The sequence below is a fragment of the Mustela nivalis genome (assembly GCF_964662115.1).
Source record: "Mustela nivalis genome assembly, chromosome: 5".
In the NCBI taxonomy this organism is placed as follows: domain Eukaryota; kingdom Metazoa; phylum Chordata; class Mammalia; order Carnivora; family Mustelidae; genus Mustela; species Mustela nivalis.
In genome coordinates this window covers 16,143,949-16,167,054 of record NC_139024.1, presented here as the reverse complement: position 1 = coordinate 16,167,054, position 23,106 = coordinate 16,143,949, and the positions used below count along the sequence as shown (strand labels likewise).

Below are 23,106 nucleotides of genomic sequence, written 5' to 3'. Positions count from 1 at the left end.
GCATTTTATTTTATTTATTTTTTTATTTTCAAAGATTTTATTTATTCATTGGAGAGAGAGAGAGATAGAGACAGCAGGAGAGGGAATATAAGCAGGCGGAGTGGGAGAGGGACAAGCAGGCTTCCTGCCAAGCAGGGGGCCGGAGGCAGGGCTGGATCCCAGGACCCCGGGATCATGATCTGAGCCAAGGGCAGATGCTGCACGACTGAGCCACCCGGGTGCCCCAGCTGTCTGCATTTTAAAATGTGGTTCCTGTCATGTTATACCTTTGCCTATTCCCTGACTCCCTGTCATTGTTCGTTCTGTAAATCAGTGTTTTTCCAAATGTTTTGATGGTGACCCTAGAAAGAAATACCCTTTAGACTGCTGCCTGACACACGGGCACATGGATGTATGAAAGACACATGGATTCACAAAGCTGTGCTCAATATTACTGTGGATGCTAGAGAAAAAATGACAAGCGTCATCCAAAAGAGGACTTTATTCGTGTTTAAATACAATATTCTGTTCTATTTCTTTTTCCAGAATTGCTGGTTGTGACTCTCTAAGTTGATTTTAGGGGCACTTGGGTGCCCCAGTCAGTTAAGTGTCTGATGCCTGGTTTTGACTCAGGTCAGGATCTCAGGGTTGTGAGATCGAGCCCCACCTCCCACTCTGTGGGGCATGGAGCCTGCTTAAGATTCTCTCTCTCCCTAGCCCTCTCCCTGCCAGCTCATGCTCTTTTTCTCTCTAACAAAGTAAGTTAATTTAAAAAATAAATAGATTCCATAACATTTTTGGACAGTGGCATGCAGTTTTAAAAATACTCCTTAAGGGGCACCTGGGCGGCTCAGTCAGTTAAGTGTTTGACTCTTGATTTCAGTTCAGGGCATGATCTCAGGGTGGTGAGATCGAGCCCCCCGCATGGCTGCATGTTCAGCAGGGAGTCTGCCTGAGATTCTCTCTCTCTCCCCCTTTGTCCCTCTCCCCCTCTGTCTCTCTAGAATAAATAAATAAATCTTAAAAAAAAATACTCCTCTAGAAAGAAAAACCTGAACATATGTAATAGAATTAGCTGGTGTTTATGAAATGCTCTCAATGCATCAAGTATGGTTCATGTACTCCTAGTCACAGTTTCCGATATTCTCATTTTGTGTGTATAGAAACTGAGTCATGGAGATGCCAGAAAGTTGCCCCAGGGCCCACGGCTGAAACGTGCCCGTGCAGGTCCACGTTCCCCCATCCCTTCCCCATGCACCGACTGCTCCTCAAGGCAGGACAGCACTGGGCACCTTCCAAGAACTTCCGTGTATTGTCTACTCCCCGGAAGTGGCTGTTGGAGCCCCTGAGTTGACTGATCTTGCGTGTACAGGGAAATCCCACCATCAGGGAGCTGTTCTTATGCCTGGATGAGGCTTCTAGTTTGAAGTTCAGGTCCTTGTTTTGTATATAGAGTCCCACTCTACGACATCACCTTCTCCTGTTTTGCTGTTTTCTTAGTACCTGAGCCAGAAGGTAGAACCTATTGACGAGAGCTTGGTTTGTGGGTTATTTGGTGAAGCATCATGGGTTTGGGTATTGGAGAATGAATAGACTTTTTTAAAAACCTGCTTTTGTTTTTTTTTAAACCTCCATAAATGCAATCTGTAAGGAATCAATGAAGCATGTCGGAAGTCTATGAATAAAAGAATTCTCCATTGCCAAGGGAAGAAAAGTACTTCACATGCTTCCCCTTGGAACAGAGTTAGGGAAATTCGGGGTGAAGGCGGCAGTTAAGAGAGTCAGTGCTCCATTGCTTGAAGAGCCTGAAGTCTCACTGTGACCCAGCATTCAGTGGTCGTGAGAGTTAGGCAATTTCCATAACCTCTTGGAGCCCCATCTTCCCCTTCTATTTAAGGGGATCACCTTGCCCTCTTGGCAGGGTTGTTGTGTGGACCAGATGGGAAAGGCATGGAACATAGATCTGGAACACAGTAGGTATGCAGTTGCCCTTGGACCTGGAACCATAACCAGCCACTATCACTTATTCTCTGTCATGTGGACAGAGGACAGGAAGGAAGAGAGAAGGCATTCACATCTGTTTGCTGGTAGAACTTGGAGAAGATGAGTGGATACTTGGGTCAGGGATGTTGGTATGTGTTTGAACTTGAACATGGGCAAATCGTCTATCATTCCCTTTTCTCCTAGAATCTTCCTTATTCTGGAAGTTCTGGTGGGTTTTCTTGTATGTATAGAGAAATTAAACTTCAATCTGCATTAATTTTCTCTGCGCCTGTCCTGGTGTGGTAGAGCACAGTTCTTCAGTCATTAAGCCTTTACTGAAATGAATGAAAAAGAGTCAATCACCAGAAAACATGTTTTAGCATTGAATGAGTTGGTGGCATTTCTTTGTTAAGAGTCACGGCTAGGAAAAGAAAAACCAGATTTATGGTTTTGTTACAGTAATTCATATCCCACTTTTGCATTATGACTGTTTTATTTCAGCGTTGTTGAAAAGTACACGTACCTTCATTGACTTACTTGCTCCAAACAGGAGTTTACAAATTGTGGTTGCAGTGCATTGATTTTTTTCAGCTTAGATCGAGGGAATTCTTTTGAGAATCTGATGTTCCCCCTGTCTCCTGCCCACCCTCTTTCCCTCTGCTTCTGCTGTGCCCCGACACACCAGCTCTGCCTCGGGTTCTTGCCTGAGATTCACATTTTTTGCTTCCAGGGTCTTTTGCTTTTCTCCCAGCTCTGAAACCACCTGGCTGCTCTTGGCCAACCAGACCTCATTGACAGCGCTCCGCAGAGGAGCCCCTGTTTGGAGAGGAGGGAAGAGCCAGGTCTGCATGGTTTCTTCCCACTGTGGGCACCATCTCATTTTGCGGTTTACTCCCTAGTCTCCCCAGGCCGTGCTTGATTATTTCACGGCTATTTCAAACCATCATCTGTCTTTTCAAGGCAACTTTTCCCTGCTCTTTCCTTCCCTGCGGCCCAGTCCTTGGCCCTGTCCTGCACCAGCCAGTGCGGATGCCCAGGGCCCTCTTCCCTTCATCTCTCTCCTGCCTGGGACGGGTTTGCAGCCCAGCTCCCTGCTAGAACCAGGAGCAGCCATTGCCTGCCATGAAAAACGCTTCCCTTCCTCAATCCTGTATCCCCTCTGGTTGCTACTCTTACTATCTATTTTCCTGGATCCTTCTCCAGACACTGTTGATGCACCACAGCTGTCCTGAGGACCGTGCTGTTCCTCAGTCCAGGGGGACCTCATGAGTCTTTATTTTCCTTGGACTCCTGCCTCTGTAGGCACCCTTTGCCCCTCCTTGGGGAAACCTTTGGCTCCAGGGGCAGCCTCGTTGGGTCTCCCACTCCGCCAGCCCCCTTCTGGGTTCCTTCTCTGTCCATCTCTTTGGTCTGATGTTGCACAGGGTCTGTCTTTGGACCCCTGCGCTGCCTTCTGTGATGATTCCCCCCCCCCCACCCTGCACACTCTTTCTGGGTGGTACGAATATTCCCGTGGCTTCAGTTGCTGGCTATATGCTGACAGCTCTTCAATCTGTATTTTTAGCCCAGATCAGTTTTCTGAGGACCAGACATACTCAGAGAGTTTTGAAATGGACATCTCCAGGGACGCCTGAGTGGCTCAGTCGGTTAAGCATCTGCCTTCAGCTCAGGTCATGATCCTAAGGTCCAGGGATGGAGTACCACATCGGGTTCCCTGCTCAACAGGGAGCCTGCTTCTCCCTCTCCCCTGCCTGCTGCTCCCCCTGCTTGTGTGTTCGCTCTCTCTCTCTGTCAAATAAATAGATAAAACCTTAAAAAAAAAAAAAAGAAAGAAATGGACAACTGCACTTAGATGCTCCACGGAAACCTCATGGTTCCCTGGTTGGTAGATGAGTTTACCTTCCTATGCAGACCTCCTCTTCTTCCTCTGCAATCGTGGGGCACCAGAGAAGCTGTGACCTGTCCCTGTCTACGATCATGCTGACCCCAGAGGCACATAGCTGTGATGCTGCCACTGCGCCCAGCAGCTCCATTTATTGAGTTCCTACTGGATAACCCATCCTTGCAGTAACTCTGCAAGGAATAGAGCTATGGAGGGCTTGACCAATAGGCTCCGGTCAGAGGCCACGTCCTTCTGGATGACATAATCAGGAACAGATAGTGGTCTCTGGTTCCTGGGCCGGGACCTCCCCCTCGGAGCCCTCCCCTCCAGCTGTCCCTCACTGCGGCCATTCAGAGTGTTTTTCTGAAATCCAGACTGGATCCTCTTATGGCCCATGGGCCTTCATGGCAAAAGATGAGCCCTTCGGCTGCAACCAGTGCTCAGGGGCTCGCCCTGCCTGCTGCCTCTGTAACCCCATCTCTTGCCCCTGTCCCCTCCCCCTGAGATCCTCATGCAGGGCAGACAGGACTCTTTCAGACTTGCTTCTCCTTCTGCCAGACCATCTCTCCCTACCTCTCCTACCTCACTTGTCCACCTGTTACCTGTTCTTCAGACTCACCCTTGGGGTATCTCCTCTAGAAGCTTCTCTGGTGAGACCTTACTCTGCCTCATGGCAGCTTGTCTGACTGGCCTCCAGGAGCTTGTGCTTCCTTCCCCCTTTCTTGGAACACGTCTGTAATCCTGTCTCTTGCAGCTTCATGAGGGTATGATCTTGGGGGGGTGGTCCCTGAGGCCCCACACACCTGGGTGCCCTAAGGTGTCTAGCACCTGGCCCTCAAGTGAGTGTGACCGAAACTCGTCCTCCAGACCGTTTTCTGGAACTGTGCGTTTCAGAAAGACACACCTCAATTAACTACACTAATGTCATTTGGATTTGCCTGGGTTATAAGTCTACCTTTGCATTGTTGACTCAAACTTTCAGCTCACTCCCCTGGTTGTGAATTATATCTGTGCAGCCCTATGAGCCCGTGAATGGCAAGGAAGTGGCAATGGAATAAAGCACAGAGGCAGGGGGATGAAAGTCTTCCGAGGACGTAATCACAGGTTACTGCCATTCTTCTCTATAATTTTATATTTTCAGTATGTACAAGAATCCTGTTTTATTTGCACAGTCACTGTTCATTTCCCTGAGAGTGGCTGTGCTTGCTGGGCCAAGAGGGGCCGAGCTCTTTTCCATCAGGAGATAAGATTCAGAGCAACAGGCTCATACAAGTCTTATTAGGACAGGGAATGAGAGCCAAGATTGCTGCGTCCGCTTCAAAGTTTCGGCCAGTAAGGTCTCACCAGGTTTTTCTGAGTCAGGACTGGTGCTCTGGAAATCTGTTTCACTGTGTAAGACCTGAGAAAAAAGAAGACACCGGAGTGCAGGTTCATCTCTAACACATGACTTTATGGTTGAGGAAAAAAATGATCAATGAAGGGCTTTTCCTTTTTTGAAGATTCCTCAGGGCCAACTGTGGAAGGAACTTTGGAAGATTGATGGATTGGTGGGTTGGTTGATGGGGTTCATTCATTTCCAGCAGATATTTGCAAAATGAGGAAAGGGGACTAGGAAGCCTTTGTCCTTTAACATTGTTTAAGGGCAAAAGAAAAAGAAAGGAATCCTTTCTGTTACAGGAGAAGAATGGAGGTGTCCATGTGATCGAATCCTATGAGGGCAGAGCCTATGTCCTGTTTGCGGTTGTCTTAGTTCAGTACGTTCTTTTACTACATAGTGACTCTGTGCTGCTTCTTTTACTCAAAGCCCTTTCACAGGAAAGGATATGATAAATTTGTTCACTTGAAAATGTAAATGACTAAGCACACTTTAATTATCTATAGGAAGTAGGGCTTTAAGTAAGACAAAATAATCGCTTAACAAGCGAACTTCAGGAATCAATGAACAGGAATCAATGAATATATTATTTGTGGGCTCTGGAACCTTCTTGGCATTTATGAAATCTATGGACTCAAAGCACGTCCATTGTTCCCAGGATGTCATGGGAAGAGACCCCGGCCTGTGGGACTTGAACTAGTTGGGATGCTGCTTAATTAGCTGGATGGTCTTGGCAAGTCATATTCATGCCAGACTTCTGTTTTCAGGTTTTCTTTCCTTATCTGAAAAAATGAGGGTGGTCTAGGGTTTTTAGGCTGTACGCTTCAGAGCTTCTATGATAGGGGTGCCCTGCACTGCAGAAAATGGGGTTTATTGAAGACAGGGTGATACTTAAAGCGGTAACCGAAGGGTCTTTCTCTCTTAAGGCAAACGTGAGACAGGCATTAGGCTAGTTCACCAAAGGAGCATCTACTTGCAGAGCTAATTCCAGTAGCTCAATGAGAGTGTATCCATCCTTCCCTTGGTGTAGTCTCTTGGGTAACATGGCTTGGATAGGAAGAATCAGATTGAGAAGCCTTTTGAAACACCTTATTTCCAACTCTTGATCTCAGCTTGATGGTTTACATGGAAATTGGTCATATCTGACACTCTACTACATAAATATGAGTGCCTTGGATTAATCTGGTGTGTTTACATACCATATACACAGTTGAAATGTAGCATGTAAGTTAGAAATACTGCACAATGTTTCTTAAAAGTAAAATAATCTGCTGTGGTGAAATTACTTAGTTTCGCATGACATCATTCTGTGATGTCTTTTAAGCTTTTTGGAAAGAGGTACCATTTGTAGAAAAACCCTGATTTGGGCTAAATATGGATTTTTAAAAATATGAATGTTGTCCCTTTTTATATTTTTATGAGAAAGTAGTAGAAAATTGCTTTTGAAAATGGGCTTCTATTTAAATGTTGAAATATATGTAATAAACATTCCAAGTTTAAGGAGACTGTAATTCCTTGTATGTTTTTTAGAACCATCTCCTTTCAATGATTGTAAATAAATTCTCAAATCATCAAAAAAAAAAAAAACAAAAGAAAAAAACAAAACACTTTATTTCCCTCCTCCAGCACTTCCCACTATTGACTTCTAGGTTAAATTTGAAATCTTGACACTGCTGATATCATAGGTACCCTATCTGCCTTTTAAAGAAAAATTTAATTAGGTTAACCTTTAAGAAGAGCTGGCGTATTTGAGTTAAAAATTTTTGGTGTCTAACTTATAATATTGGCTCTTGGGAGGCTTTTCCTCTTCCTTTATTTGTCCTTTACCTTGGCCGTTCACAATGAAGTAATAGTGGTATTTATTTTTAACTTGCGTTGATATAAAATGAGCATCTGAGAGGGCAAATGGTAGCAGCTTTAGGAAATAAAATTTTTTTTAATTTAATTTTTTTAAAAAGATGAAGTAGCCTAAAAAAGGGGCTGAAGAAATCTGTATAAACAAATTGATTTTCACTGGGGAATTTATCCCTAGAATGACATTTTATAGTTAGTTTGAGAATGAGCATGACACAGGATAGAAAATAAAATAAATTGAGATTTTTCATGCACAGTTCTGGGGGGGAGTGGAAAGCAGAGTTTTTTGCTCTTAATAATATTTGTTTATTTTGTATGATGATGCAATCCGTAAGGCAATCCATCAGATAACCCTTTCAATCCATACAAAGACTCTGTCATATAAGTAGCTACCTCATTTTTTTTTAAAGATTTTATTTATTTATTTGACAGAGAGAGATCACAAGTAGACGGAGAGAGAGGCAGGCAGAGAGAGAGAGAGAGGGAAGCAGGCTCCCTGCTGAGCAGAGAGCCTGATATGGGACTCGATCCCAGGACCCTGAGATCGTGACCTGAGCCGAAGGCAGTGTTCTTAACCCACTGAGCCACCCAGGCGCCCAGCTACCTCATTTTTAAAAAAGATTTATTTGTTTGAAAGAGAGAGAACACAAGCACGGAAGGGAGGGTCAGAGAGAGAGAGAGAATCTTAAGCAAACTCCCAGCCTAGTGAGGGCTCAGTTCCACAACCCTGAGATCATGACCTGAGCTGAAATCAGGAGTCAGATGCTTAACGGACTGAGCCACCCAGGTGCCCCAGTAGCTACCTCATTTTTAAAACAACAGAACTGAGGCTCAAGGGCACCTGAGTGGCTCATTCGGGTAAGCATCTGACTTGGACTCAGTTATGATCTCAAGGTCCTGGAGTCCAAGAGCCCGGAGTCCACACCTGTGCTCAGCAGGGAGTCTTCTTGTCCCTCTGCCTCTCCCCCCACTTGTGTTCCCCCCCCCTTCAAATAAATAAAATCTTAAAAAAAAATAAAATAAAACAACAGAACTGAGGCTCAGAGAGACTCAGTTCCCTGCCCGAGTGTAAGTTACTGGCAGGAAAAAGAGGAAGATTCACACTTGGAAACCATGACCTCGAGGGTCACCTCCCACCACTCTGGTCATTTCCAGCTATTCTAGAACGTCTGCCCCCGTGCCTCGAGCAGAGTTCTTGTGCCTAATCATTGGATACATTTCCAAACATGCTTCATCTTAGTTGAACAGTTTACAGGATCCCATTCTATATATTTGTTCCCAATTCATTAGATGAATCATCAACAGGATTCAGGCATTTCTTTGGAAAAATTCAAATCTATCAATTCTCAGGTCCATATCATAGGAAGAGTACTGCGTATTTCTTGGATGGCCAAGTCTGCACAAACAGTATACGGGAGCCCTTGCGCTCTTCAGCTGTCCACACAGATGGAGTTTTGAGGTGAAGTTGGAAACTCACTTTAAATAAAGCATTGGTTGCACAGTGGGTCTTTTCTCCAACCTGTTTGAAAGCGTCAGCTTTTACCTGTCACGTGATAGAAGTAGAGAAACGAGGCTTCTAAATAAAATGTACAGACGTCTTACCAGCTTCCTTCGCTTTTGTTAAAGGATATTTTTGCCCTGAGCTGCTTTTTCAATCATCTGTTAATATCTTTTCTATTTTATGTGTCAGTCGTACAATGGATGTAGATGCTCCATTCATTTCTGCAGATGTTAAAAGAATCCGATCTGTTTCAAGCCAAAGAGGTAAGGTGTTGAGATTTCAGATTGGTAAAGGTGATCTTTGGTTCTTAGGGCCAGTGCTCTACCTAACAATTCTCATTAGTCAGCTGGTTTTTCTTCTGTTGGTGATGGGGTGTGGCAGCTCTCTGACAAGTCAAGAGAAGATGAGTCATTGATTTGGTGTGAAAACAGGATTATGCTTGCCACAACGAAAAGAGTCTACAAATATTACAACTAAAAAATAAAATAACATGTACTATCTCTGGTAGACAAGTGCCTTTTGTTAAGCTAGAATATCCCATTTCTGCAGCAAAGCCCAGATGGTTCAGCATTCAGGAATCTTCTGCCAGAAGCAGTTTGTATGGATGGATGTTTAAATAAAAACGTGTGTATTTAGGTAAACAGAACATCGTCTAAACTAGCCTGAGACTTTAAAAGCATTTACCTGCCATTCATGTCTCAAACCTCTAGGATATTCTCATATAAAAATCAGAGAGGGAGAGTGGGCTGCACTTTGTTAAGTGAAATATCCCAAGTTTGAATTAACTCGTTTTGCTCTAAAGAAGAAGAAAATGAGGAACTGGTCTGTTTGTCATTGACACCTTGCTTGAAGCAGTTAAAGACACTGAAGGAGGGCAAAGAATGAGGGGCACCTGGGGGCTCAGTGGGTTAAGCCTCTGCCTTCGACTCCGATCATGATCTCAGGGTCATGGGATCGAGCCCTGCATCGGGCTCTCTGCTCGGAGGGGAGCCTGCTTCCCCCCTCTCTCTCTGCCTATCTCTTTGCCTACCTGTGATCTATCAAATAAATAAATAAAATCTTTAAAAAAAAAAAAAGAGATACAGAGAATACATAGAACATTTAGCAAAGTATTGGTTCTCAAGTCAGTTATTATGATGAAGCCACTGTCCCCCGCCGCAGGTGCGAGGCTGGGGGCTCTGAGCAGGTCTGGTGTGTGGGGTGTAGACCAGCCTTCTTCTCAAGGAATGCCGGCTGTCTTTTTCTCTCTGGCCCCACTTTACAAAATCAGAACAAATGGGAAAGTTCCTACATATGGCTTCCTGCTGGTGGTAGGAAATAAGTTGTCTCATTTCAGAATCCCTTATTGGTTTTGACCTTGGGTTTCTTTTAAATGCTTAATGCCTGGCTTGGGTGGCTCGGTGGGTTAAGCCTTTGGCTCAGGTCATGATCCCAGGGTTCTGGGATGGAGCCCCGAATCAGGTTCCCTGCTCAGTGGGAAGCCTGCTTCTCTCTCTCCTTCTGCCTGCTGCCCACCCCCCCCCCCGTGCTTGTGCGCTCTCTCTCTCTCTGACAAATAAGTAAATAAATAAAATCTTAAAAAAAAAAAATAAACAAATGCCTAGATGTCCGGCCTGGTGCGGGCATCACATTATAAGGGAGATGGGGCATCGCCCTGGAGCAGAAATGGGCTTGGTCTGCCCAGAAGGATGAAGCAGGCTCCCTGCACCTGCCTTTATTCACAGTAAGTTTCTGAGGCGTCATCCTTGGCTTCCTTTAATTTCCTCTTTTAAATGATCCAGCCCTGTCAGGGATGTTTTGAGGGTTAATAACGTTAAGAAAATCATCCCAGAAGAAGCGCGCGGTATTTATGAAAGTACCATTAGCAACATCTCTGCTCTTTTTATCACGATCGATTCAGTCTTCTTATTACAAATACTCAAGGTAAAGATACATTCTTTGGCCAAAAAGAGAACAGAGGCTCTTGAAGTTTTTGTTTTGAAAAAAAAAAAAAATTAGGCCATGGTTGAAAATTTTGGTCACACACCAGGGTTTATGATTATGGAATAACCTTGCCAGTGCCTCGGGATAAAAAATGTTGCCGGGCTGCTTCAAGAGAATTACCTTTTCAGTTCAAGAGAATTATTGCCTGTGAGTTAAGTGATAATATATCTATTATCATATAACATTCATTCTGGATCAAAGTCCTTTTTATAGGTTATCTTCCATGTATGCCTAGAAAAAGGGTTGCAAAGATGGGTAATAAATATTAATAGTGTTTTTAGTGTCATTATTATAATTTTTATTTTGTTTACAATGTATGTAAACCAATGAATGCATTCCTTGTATGTGAGAAATCTATGGTTCTTTTAAAAAGGCGGTGGGCGTGGGTATGCCTGTCGTCACCTGTGAGGAAAGGGCTCCCCGCCTTCAAGGACACCAGCTCCCCTGTCACAGAGCTTTACCATGTTAAGAGCAAATTTTCTGGGGCTTTGCCTTCTCCCCTTTCTGAGGCAGCCAAGAGGTTTTTATTTATTTTTTTTAAATTTTTTTCCTTTTTTTTTTTAAATTTCTTTTCAGTGTAACAGTATTCATTGTTGTTGCACCACACCCAGTCCTCCGTTTAATCCGTGCCCTCTCTAATACCCACCACCTGGTACCCCAACCTTCCACCCCCCACCCCTTCAAAACCCTCAGACTGTTTTTCAGAGTCCATAGTCTCTCATGGTTCACCTCCCCTTCCAATTTCCCTCAACTCCCTTCTCCTCTCCATCTCCCTATGTCCTCCATGCTATTTGTTATGCTCCACAAATAAGTGAAACCATATGATAATTAACTCTCTCTGCTTGACTTATTTCACTCAGCATAATCTCTTCCAGTATCGTCCATGTTGCTACAAAAGTTGGGTATTCATCCTTTCTGATGGAGGCACAATACCCCATAGTGTATATGGACCACATCTTCCTTATCCATTCGTCCATTGAAGGGCATCTTGGTTCTTTCCACAGTTTGGCGACCATGGCCATGGCTGCTATAAACATTGGGGTACAGATGGCCCTTCTTTTCACTACATCAGTATCTTTGGGGTAAATACCCAGTAGATGTTTTTATTTTCAAGTGCAAATAATTAAGGAAAAAGTAAGCTAACAATTTTGTTCATATTCTATTCTTTACCTTTGCCAACTAAGCACTGGTAACGCTTTGGGAAATCATGGTGTCCTTGGTAAGATTAGTTTGTCACATTCTGCATCCCTTCCTGAGATCCCCCAATCCCCTAAATGATTTTTTTTTTTTAATGTGCATACGAAAGACTTACTCTTTGCACTGTAGAGTTCTCTGGGTTTCAACAAATGTAGAGTGTCATGTGTACTCTCACAATATCACATAGAATAACAATGGAATACTATGCAGCCATCAAAAGAAATGAAATCTTGCCATTTGCGGCAATGTGGATGGAACTAGAGGGTATTATACTTAGTGAAATAAATCAATCAGAGAAAGACAAGTATCATATGATCTCCCTGATATGAGGAAGTTGAGAGGCAACATGGGGAGTTTGGGGGGTAGGAAAGGAATAATTGAAACAAGACAAACCATAAGAGACTCTTAATCTCACAAAACAAACTGAGGGTGGCCGGGGGGAGGGAGTAGGGAGAGGGTGGTTGGGTTATGGACATTGGGGAGGGTATGTGCTATGGTGAGTGCTGTGAAGTGTGTAAACCTGATGATTCAGACCTGTACCCCTGGGGCTAATAATATATTATATGTTAATAAAAAAATAAAAACTTATAAAAAATAAAAATTAATAATAAAAAACAATATCACATAGAATAATATCATCGCCGTAAAAAAGTCTCCTGTGCCTCACCCATTCAGCTCTTTCTACTTCTCCCCAAGCCCCTGATAACCGCCAATCTTTTTAGCATTGCTGTAGTTGTGCCTTTTCTGGAAGGGCATAGAACTGGAACCAGACAGTATAAAGCCTTTTCAGCCCGGCTTCTTTTACTTAGCAATAGGCATTTAATAATCATCTACGTCTTTTTGTGACTTGGTAGCTCAGCTCTTTTTATAACTGAATAATGTCACATTGTATAAATGTACCACATTTTATTTGTCCATTTGGCTGTTGGAGGACATCTTGGTTGCTTTGGGTTTTGGGCAATTATAAATATACCCGATACACACATTTGCATGCAGGCTGTTCTGTGGATATAAGCTTCAGATCAGTTGGGTAACTATGCCAGACGGCAGGGCCCAGGTGCCGGGGACCCTGCAGTGAACCAAAGGCGCCAAGAGTCTGTGCTCCAAACACAAACACAGTAAGCAAACCGAAGTGGGTTCAGCTCAGGAGAAGTGCTGTGAAGGAAACAGAACAGGCCTGGGGGATAAAGGGTACGCTGTGGCCTGTTTGGTGGGACCAAAGATGGGCCTCCCAAGGTAAGCGGTCACGCGGGCACCTGAACCTCTATGATGAGAGATGACTGCAGTGGCAAAGGCCCTGGGGGTACATGTCACTGAAGTTTGCTCATTTTAGTGGCCATCCCATTCCACGTGTGAGTGGTCACACTTCTCTTTCATCTGTTCTGCTTCTCATGGGCATTTGAAAGGTTTCCAGTTTGGGGCCGTTCCGAATCGAGGTGCTGTGAACGTTACTGCACACGTCTTTTGGTGAACATATGTCTGCGTTTCTGCTGGGTTCTACGCATCGTGGCGAGATTGCTGGCTTAGTAGGAGTGCATATGTTCGGCTTTGCAGACTGTATATTTCCAGAGGATTGTATATATGTCAGCCAAGAGTAATTAGACTGACTTACACTCCCACCGAGGTAAGGAGACGACCAGTTGTTTCCCATCCTTGCCAACACTTGGTGCTTTCTCTTTTTCACTTTCACTCTTAGGGAGACCATCACATTGGGGTTTTAGTTGGCATTTACCCAAGGACTTAGAAAGTTCAGCCCCTTTTCATACGCTTATTGATACTTTGGGGATCCTCTTTGCCTGTTCAAATCTTTGGCCCACTGAAAAGTAAAACGTTGAGTAGAGTTGTCAGTCGTACTGATTTTTATGAATCCTGGCTACTAATCTTTATACATCCTAGATAAGCGTCCTGGGTCAGAAATAACATGTTGTTTGAGTATTTTCTCCCACCTTGTGAGCTGCCTTTTTTTTCACTCTTGTAATGGTAAGTGTCTTTTGATGAATAGACGTTTTTAATAGTAATATTGTTCAGTTTACCAGTTTTCTGCATTTTGCATCCTGTTGGAGAAATCTTTGCTTCAAGGTCATGGAGATGTTCTTGTATGTTACTTTTTGGAGCTTCGCTGATTAACCTTTTATATTTAGATCTGTAATCTATCTGAAATTGATTTTTATGGTATAAGGTAGGGATCGAGATTCATTTTTTCCCCTCCAATTGACCCTGTACCATTCATTAAGTGTCATCCTCTCTCCAGTGCACTATTGTCACAAATCAGGGGACCGCTTCTCTGTGGGTCTGTTACAGATTCTGCTGAGTGTGTTTTCATGTTGGGTTAAGCCTTCCCGTCTTGCGCACAATACTTCCGTTTTCATTTCCTGGCACGGTGACCCGTGCACTAAAATGGTAAATGGTTAGTAAATATCAGCTATTCAAGGGGCAGGTCTGAACTTGCCTGTAGACAAGTGTATTTAAAATCTCTAGGCTCAGGCTCAAAGAAAAGATACTCAGATTTCATTTTAGAAAAGACTTTGACTAGTTAATTATATTTCTTCAACATGCCCCAATATGGTTTTGGAGTCATCCTGCTGGTGGAAGTCCTAGGGAAGGTCAGCTAACTTCAGACCATCTAGGCGGTAGTACTGTATCTATTCAACCATCCAGCCAGTCACCCATTAAAATTTGTTATGGGTCTACTATGTACCAGGCATAAAGGAGAACTACTAAATAATGGGATTCCTTCCAGAGTTTCCATTTTTAATTTTAGAATATTTGTTGTTTCTTTCTTTATAAGCTAAATGCTTCTTTCTTTACAAGTTAAATACTCAGTACAAGAAGGGCAATTTTTGGAATTTTCTTCTATTGCTAGGATAGCTTATTCTATTGTAGTTATTTAAAATTTTTTGTGTGTGACAGTCTGGGTAAACAGGCAATAGGCCTAAGCATTAGAACTTTTATGTTGCTATCAGAATATTTTAAAACAAATTGAACCCTACAAAAGAAAAGTGATTAAATTTTTTTTAAAAAAAGCACATTATTTATTTTTAAAAAGCGCACTATTAGTGGATCCAATGAGAAGTTAAATGCTTTCCTTATTTTCAGAATTTAGTGCCAGCCCCAAGACCACATCCAGTGTAATGGAGACGTGTGTTTTCTGGAGGCTGGCATTGTGCCCAGAAGGGGCCAGTCAGTTGTCCTTACATCAGATTGCACTACAAATGGGGGGCATGCTAAGGGCCACTGTTGCTGGTACCTGTCCATCAGGGGGCCTGTCTATGGATGGCGTCTCCACTGCCGCCATCTTGCTTGGTTATGGTAGGGCCCTGGTTCACATCACAGGACCTCTCTGCTCCTTGCCTCCCCCCAGGGGTGTTCATGAGGTGTGGTGGGGTGGGCTGGGGTGGGCTGATGGTCTAAGCTGGGGCCTGCGCTTGGCATTAGCTGCTGGAAGGTGGGGCTGCCCCTGTCAGCTCTTTCTCACCTACTGCTGCCTGTTTCTTTTCTTTTTCTTTTTAAAGATTTTATTTATCTATTTGACAGACAGAAATCGCAAGTAGAGGGAGAGGCAGGCAGAGAGAGAGAGGGAGACGGCTCCCTGCAGAGCAGAGAGCCCGATGCGGGACTCGATCCCAGGACCCTGAGATCATGACCTGAGCTGAAGGCAGCGGCTTAACCCACTGAGCCACCCAGGCGCCCCTGCTGCCTGGTTTCTGATAGTTTCCAGTTCCTCCGGTTCGGAGCCTTTTGTGGACTCTGGAAGAGACAGCCAGGGAGCCGGGCCATGGCTGGCTCTGCCCTCTGCCTCAGGCAAAGCAAAGAGACTGGCAAGAGAACAGGGTGTCTGTGCTATCGACTGTCACTTACTTGATAGAACTTTTATTTGCTTTCATATTAGTCAACGTCGGCTCTGTTTTGTTTTTAGTTTCTCTCCTTGAACGTGTAGCATATTTAGCGAAACCTCAGCTATCCCGAGGCCACTAATTCTGCAACCTCAGCCATTTCAAACACAGCAAAGAACCCGGGAGAAAGCAGATGGGGGATTTCGAGAACCTGAGGAGCTGCCCTGCAGTTTATGTTTTCATTTATTGGGGGGGGAGTCTTGGGCTGGGGAGAGCATGTCAACTCTTCCTTGAGCCACAATTCCAACAAGCTTGGCCTCCTGACTTCTTAACTCACCAGGCTCTAGAAGCCGCACACCATGCTGCTCGCTTGAAGTACTGGGAAAAAGTCTCCTAGTGACAGCTGACAGCCTGACGGTGAGGGGTTGACAGAGAATCTATAAAAAGCTCAGAAGATTGGAGCCGTCTCACAGAAGACAGAAAGAGCTCCATGCGTGCCAGTGGCCTGGAGGGTAATAATGCAGCACAAAGGAACGTCTGCTCACAGAGCTGACCTGAGTCATTAAGAAAATACTAATTCTGTTGGTAGCCTCTGCTTCAGAAGGCAGATACATGAGTAATATGTTAGAGAGATTTTCAGAAAAAGAGGCACAGTGTAGTTTATCTAAAATAACTTGCTTATAGAGAACCATTGTTTTCCTCAGGATAATAAGTATTTTTTTCTCTCTCTCTGTCTTCCTTCTCTCTTCCTCGCTCTCCCCCTCTCTCTGTCTCGCTCTTCTTGCTTCCTTTCCTGCTGTTCTGTCTCCCCACTCTTCCTTACCCTGGTCCCTCCACCTCCCTCCCCTGCCCAACTGCTTTTCCTCCCCTCCCCCACCCCTGCCCAACACAGTGCAGTTTCCCATTTGTCTCTGAAGGACACAGGTATCCAGTGGGTTGCTGGTAAATGTTCAACAGCTGGTCCTCAGGAAACCAACCAACCAACCCTGATTTATAGCATTTGTGCCTTTTGTTGGTGTGGATTAGTGCCCCTCCCCCCCACCCCACCAATTTGATCTCAGGCTACCACTGTGAAGTCACCGAGTGTGGAGCAGGGACGAATATTTCCTCCATACAGACCCAGTAGATGTAAGCAACCTCCGAAGTGTAGACTGGAGTGAAAGGTAATAAAGTCATTAAAAAGTGCTAAACTTTGAGCATTTATTAACTTTATTTTACTTGTCACTAACTTCCTTGTATGTTTATATAATTTAATTTTCAGGGGCTGTGCTTGGTAGTTGGCTTATAAAATCCCTGGAAGGTTAACAGTTGTCTCTCGTCAGCTGTGAGCCGTTTCCGGCACATACCCAGTCCCTTGTAGCTGAGGGAGGTGACACCATCTTATCCGAGCATAACCACAGTCCAACCAACTCTCCAAGAGAATCCCAGAAACCTTTAGTTAAGAGAGACCCTCCCCCCCATCCATTCTGACCTCTTCACCCGCCACTTGAATTCCATCTACAGCCAGTGAAAGGATAGTCCCAGGCTTCCGCCGCTCAGGTTTCTCCTGTCCTGGTACAGAATCTACCGCTGACCTTTGCGCTTGACGGTGGAGGGACACGGGCTTCTCCGCCCCAAACCATCCCTGGAATTTAGTGTCTTTCTCCTGTTGCTCTCCAGCTTCATTCTCATGAAAAGAACATGATTCCTGATTCCATGATTTAGGACAAGACATGTTTTATTGGGAAAAGATTCATTCAAAGACCTCCATGTCATTAAGTAAAATCAGCAAACGTTTATTAGTGCTTGTTATGTGGTGGGTGGTTTGTAGTTCCGATTTTTTGATGAAGAGTTTATTTTACTGTTTCAACACCCATCTATAAAGGATATTTATTATACAGGCTTATGTATTCATAGGTATGTATATATATAAAACCTATATATATATCCATATATACTCATTATATGGTATTTCTGACATTCAGAACTAATATTTTAATTTCCTATAGATAGGAAATATTTGATTCTCTTGGGCTAATGAAACCAGACAGATTTCTAGATCTTTCTAACCCTGGGGCACTGGTGCCTTTATGACGTGGTGGAGCTCTTCTGTAAAGCTGTATTTTGGTGTGTGTGTGTTAATGCGGCAGACCACACTAGACTTCCCATATGGGGCCCTGTGGAGTGGTGGGAAGCACATGGCCTGCAGAGCAAGGCATACCTGAATCTGAAGCCCAGCTCTGCTCTGCTCACCAGCTTGTGATTCTTCTTCCTTTGGGCTATTGGGAGTTGGTGTTATGGATATTTCTTCTTTCCTTAAGAAGACTTGGTTTATTATGGGCCTCAAAATAGAAGCTCCTTAGTCTGAAGATAAAATTCTTTGGAAATTCTATCTGACATCTCTCCTGGTGGGCACAGATCTGTAACAGGAAAGCAGTGGGTGTGTGGGTGCTGTGCATAATGGGTGCAGAGATGGGCTCCCAGAAAGGAATCTGAAGGGACAGTCAGGCTGCTCCGTGTCCCTAAAAGGCCAGATTCATCCAGCTTCATCGGGTGGCCAGATGTGGGGGTGAGGTCAGGTTCTCACATCCCATGCTTGGGTATCTCCTGGGTCTAGCATCAGCCATATTGCTCTTAGTGTTACTCAGTCAAATCATCTTAAGGCCAAACTGGCACTTACTATGGCTTCCCTCTTTTTATTGATGGTGTGCTGAATCACCCCAACAGACCTGGGTTGTGTTTGTTTTTGAAGTAATTTTAGATTTACAGAAGAGTTGCAGAGACACTGATGAGTTTTCCCGTTCCCCTGTCACCAATGTTAACATCTTTTCATGTACATTTATGAAAACCAAGAAGTCAACACTGGTAGAATACTATTAGCTCAACCACAGTCTTTATTTCTATTTCCCTGGGGTTTTTTCCACTAATGTCCTTTTTCTCTAGCAGGACCTAATCCAGGATCTCTCAGATCGCATCTGGTGGTGTTTGTCGTTGGCTCCTCTCATGTCCCACCCACTCTCAGCCACCTAATCTAGTCCCTTATACCCACCCTGCTTTTCCATTCTCATGAAAGTGCCTGAGCTTAGCCTCAGCTACTTACTACTAACTTGCTTGTGGACCCTGGCATATTACTATTGGATTCCTGTCCCCAGATTTTCTGACCTTCTTGGGAGCTGCCCAGAACGGGCAGGGAACCATCGGAAAATGGACCCCTTTGAGGTAGCTCAGACCCTTCCTGGCTGAAAGCTGAGCTCCTCACAGCCTCTTTTCTAACCCTTCAAACATGATTTTGCACTACTTCCCAGATTCTACTTTAGCCCTCTTCTGCAGACTGGGGGATCTCTTGGCAGCCTCCCTAACATTGCTTCCTATCTCACAGTTGCCAACCTTGAGTCCTGCTGTGTGCAGGAACTATGTTCTTTCATTATTTATCTTACTCGGTCTTTAGGGCAGTACCTATGAAGGAGACCAGTTAGAAACTGAGGCATAGAAACGGGAGTAACTGGCCATGGTCACACAGCCAGTATGTAGTTGAACAAGGATTTGCATTGAGAGAGTCTAACTGTGGACCTTAAGTTCTTGAGCACTCCAGTCTCTCGTCTCAAATTCAAGATGGCCCCATGAGTTTTGCTCATGCCATTCCCACATTTCTTCACCAAACCCTTCCATTTTTTTAGTGAGGATTCTACTCATCCTCCAAAGCCAAACTGAAATCTCATTTCCAAGAGTTATTTTTTTCATTTTAGACTGAAATCAGTTTGTTTACCCAGCCTTCTTAATACTTATAAATCAATTAGAATAAAGGCTTTATCTCTCAGCTGGCACTTACCATATGCTTCCTGTGTGTGTGATTTCTTATGGGTGTGCATCTAATCTTCCCAATTTGACTGTAAGCTCCTAGAGAGTGGGAACTTGGTTAATTTTTTATTTTATTATTTTTTTAACTTAAAAAATTAACATATATTATTGGTTTCAGAAGTACAGATCTGTGACTCATCAGTCTTATATAATACCCAGTGCTCATTACATCACATGTCCTCCCTAATGCCCCTAATGCCCATCACCTGGTTACCCCATAGGAAATAAATAGGTTTGCTGGAGGGGGAGGTGGGTAGAGACTCCAGAAAACCTGTTTTTTTCCTATGATTAAGAGCCTCTTATGGTTTGTCTCCCTCTCAGGTTTTGTCTTGTTTTATTTTTTCCTCTCTTGCCCTATGATCCTCTGTTTTGTTTCTTAAATTCCACATATTGGTGAGCCATATGATAATTGTCTTTCTCTTATTAACTTATTTTGCTTGGCATAATATCCTCTAGTTCTGTCCATGTCATTGCAAATGGCAAGATTTCAGTTTTTTGATGGCTGCATAATATTTGTGTAGAGTGTGTGTGTGTGTGTGTATCTTCTTTATCCATTAACCTATTTATGGACACCTGGGCTCTTCCATAGTTTGGCTATTGTGGATGTTGCTGCCATAAACACTGGGGTGCACGTGCCCCTTCGGATCACTACATTTGTATCTTTGGGGTAAATCCCCCTAGTGCAGTTTCTGGGTCATAGGGTAGCTCTATTTTCAACTTTTTGAGGAATCTCTATACTGTTTTCCAGGGAACTTTGGTTTATAATGTATTATGTCATTATGTCATCCAAAAACTCCAGTGTACAGTCTCTGTTGAATAAATGTGTTTTAAGTGTGATTTCCTGGAATATCACTTGATAATAAATAGTGAAAGTGTCTCATTCTATTTGAAAGATATTATTGATGGCTCGAGCTTTGCTTATAGAGCTGCTGTGGCATTGAATCACTCTTGACCAAATAAAACCCAAACCAACAATAATAATGGTCATCAGTGTTTATTTAGGTTCTGGGCTCAATTCTAAGGCCTTTCCCACATTAACTCTTTTTTAAAAAATATTTTATTTATTTATTTGACAGAGAGAGAGAGAGCGTACAGGCAGTGGGGGCAGCAGGCGGAGGGAGAGGGAGAAGCAGGCTCCCCGTTGAGCAGGGTACCCGACGCAGGACTCGATCCCAGGAACCTAGGATCATGACTCAAGCCAAAGGCAGTTGCTTAACCGACTGAGCCACCCAGTGCCACCACCCCCACCGGCCACATTAACTCTTCATCCCTCTTAACAAACATCTGAGGCGCATATTTTCATCAGTCCCATTTTAAAAGGGTAGGAACGAGGCACAGAGGCACAGAGAGATCAGTAACTCACTGAGATACACCAAGGAGCTGGGGGGCAGGAAGGACTGTCCCCTGTGGGCTGGATCTCCTGGGTCTCCTTCAATGGGGTCACAGTGGCCTCAGAACTCACCTCTTCTTTTTGTGAGGTCAGAGGTCATCTACAAAGACTACAGAACTTGGATGTGCTGAGTGTCTTTTTTTTTTTTTTTTTCTGAGTTCATTGCCAGTATAAGTCTTTATAAATCTTTAACTTCTTGCTCTTTAGGACTGCTTAGTAACTTCCTTTGTAATACAATACTTTACCAATTAAAAACCCAAATAAAGGCAAGCTCCCAAGTGTGGAGGATTTCTAAATGCAAGGAAGTTGCTCTGGCATTTTCTGGGTGGGGATTTGGTCCCCCCAGGACCGGGGGTGGGGGGTGGTAGGGCATTATCAGAACTCCTACTTTGTGTGTTTGCTCTGTTCTAATGCTTAATCATTTTACAGCATCTAACCCTGTGTTATCGGGTCACCATAGCACATGGCTTCTCACTCTGCTAGGTTTAAGGCTGGTGTTTTTCTTAGAATCAGTTAAAATAAAACCTGGATGTCATACCCGTGGCCTGTTTTGGGTAATGCGGTTTAACCACAAGCATACCTCTGGTATTTGGAACTGATGTTTGGCTTGCTGGTTGCGATTGCTCTGGTGGGTCCCGAACATTCCAAGGTTCTCTCTCTTTGGCAGTTATTTAAGGCAGTCCCACCAGGCAAGTAGCCCATGTTGGCAGCAGGATCCCCACAGCTGCCACACCTAAGTCATAATTATGTTCCTCTGCTCAAGAAGAATTCACAACTCCACTGTGGCTTTTTAGAGTACTGGCCCGACATGCCTCTGTCCTTTTCTTTTTTTTCCCCCCGTTCTTGTAGGTTTTCCCTTTTGACTCATTACCTGGTTTTTTGGGGAAGGAGTTCTCCTGATAACAGTGAATAGGAGGGACCCTGTTGGGCTCTAGGAGGTGAGGGGCTGGGGCCGGCGGGGGTTGGGATTGAGGAGCCCATGCAATGTTTTCAGCCACCCTGTTGGCTAATCTGGACAGAACAGTGTGGAAGGATGCCCTCTCTGCAGGGGTGCCCCATGGCCTCCTTGAGTTACCAAGCCAGCAATTGCCCCTAAAAACTAAGCTTGAGGCAGGTCACCCTTGGTACAATTTGTGTCTGGCTCCCTCGGCAACCACCTCTTGTCTTTTTTCCGGCTTCGCGGCTTATCATTCAGTTTAACTTGGCCTTTCCCCATGACTGTAGGTCTTGGTGTCAAAGAGATGACAGAAAAGCAACATCCTGTTTCTGTCTGTGAAATCTTTTTTTTTTTTTTTTTAGCTTTTATTTATTTATTTGAGAGAGAGCGAGAGAGCGAGAGAGAGAGAGAGCGAGCGCAGGAGCAGAGTTGGGGGGGAGGGGCAGAGGGAGAAGCAGACATCCTGCTGAGCAGGGAGCCTGAGGCGGGGCTCCATCCCAGGACCCTGGGATCATGACCTGAGCCGAAGGCAGACACCTAATGCGCTGAGCCCCCCAGATGCCGCACTCCATGCAGTCTTATTTAAAGTGCCGAGGAGGTAATCGGGCTCAGTAATTGTGACAGCTTCCTTAGTTTGTTTGAAGGACTTGTTGGTCGAATGCATAACCTGTTTCTTCCTGTGATGTTTGGGTGAATCAGTGGATTCATGTCTTGGAGCCGGCAGAGTTTTGTGATCGTCTTCAACTCGTTCCCATTCAGACACACTCTTTCATTTCATAGAAACGAGATGTTCTTTTAAGTGTTATTGGGAGTGAGACCCATGGAAGGGCAGGCCCCTGTCATTGCCACAGAGGTCTGTCTAACAGAGGACTGGACGGAGGGGCTGAATCAGGAGACTCCTGTGCTGTGGAGGACCCTGGGTGGAGGACCGATGAGGCCACCCTGGGAAATGGGAAGCTGGATCACTAGGAACAGCCAATTATTTAAGGCAGTCCCACCAGGCAAGTAGCCCACGTTGGCCCTGTGTGTCAGCCAGCCTTCGGCTTCTGGCTTCCTGTGTTCCTAACTCCACGTCCTGTTCGCTGCCTTCTCTGTACCAGAAATTCTAACGTCCGTGTTACCCAGCCTACAACTTAAACCTACTTTCCAAGATCTCTCTCTGGGTGGTTTTATTCTAGAAGTTTCTGACTCCACATTGCCCTCCAGACACCAGTAAGCCAGCCTTAACACTCAGTGGAAAGGAAGCGGGCCTTTCCCAGATGCCGTGTGACAGCCAGAATGGGAATGAGCTTCTGCTTCAAGAGATGCATCTTGGGGATGCCTGGGTGGCTCAGTTGTTTAAGCAACTGCCTTCA

The 23,106-nt window shown here is 44.4% G+C and overlaps 1 protein-coding gene and 1 long non-coding RNA gene across 2 annotated transcripts in view; one reads left to right on the top strand and one right to left on the bottom strand.

The window, feature by feature from the left end:
- Positions 1-23,106, top strand: part of PPP1R14C (protein phosphatase 1 regulatory inhibitor subunit 14C) — an 81,115-nt gene that overhangs the window by 4,338 nt on the left and 53,671 nt on the right. The gene's annotated exons all lie outside the window — the stretch shown is intronic.
- On the bottom strand, positions 16,849-20,846 carry LOC309864241. The gene is made up of 3 exons (XR_014311409.1): positions 20,788-20,846; positions 19,396-19,463; positions 16,849-17,443 (listed from the first exon to the last, which is right to left on the bottom strand). It is a non-coding gene; the product is annotated as an uncharacterized lncRNA (long non-coding RNA).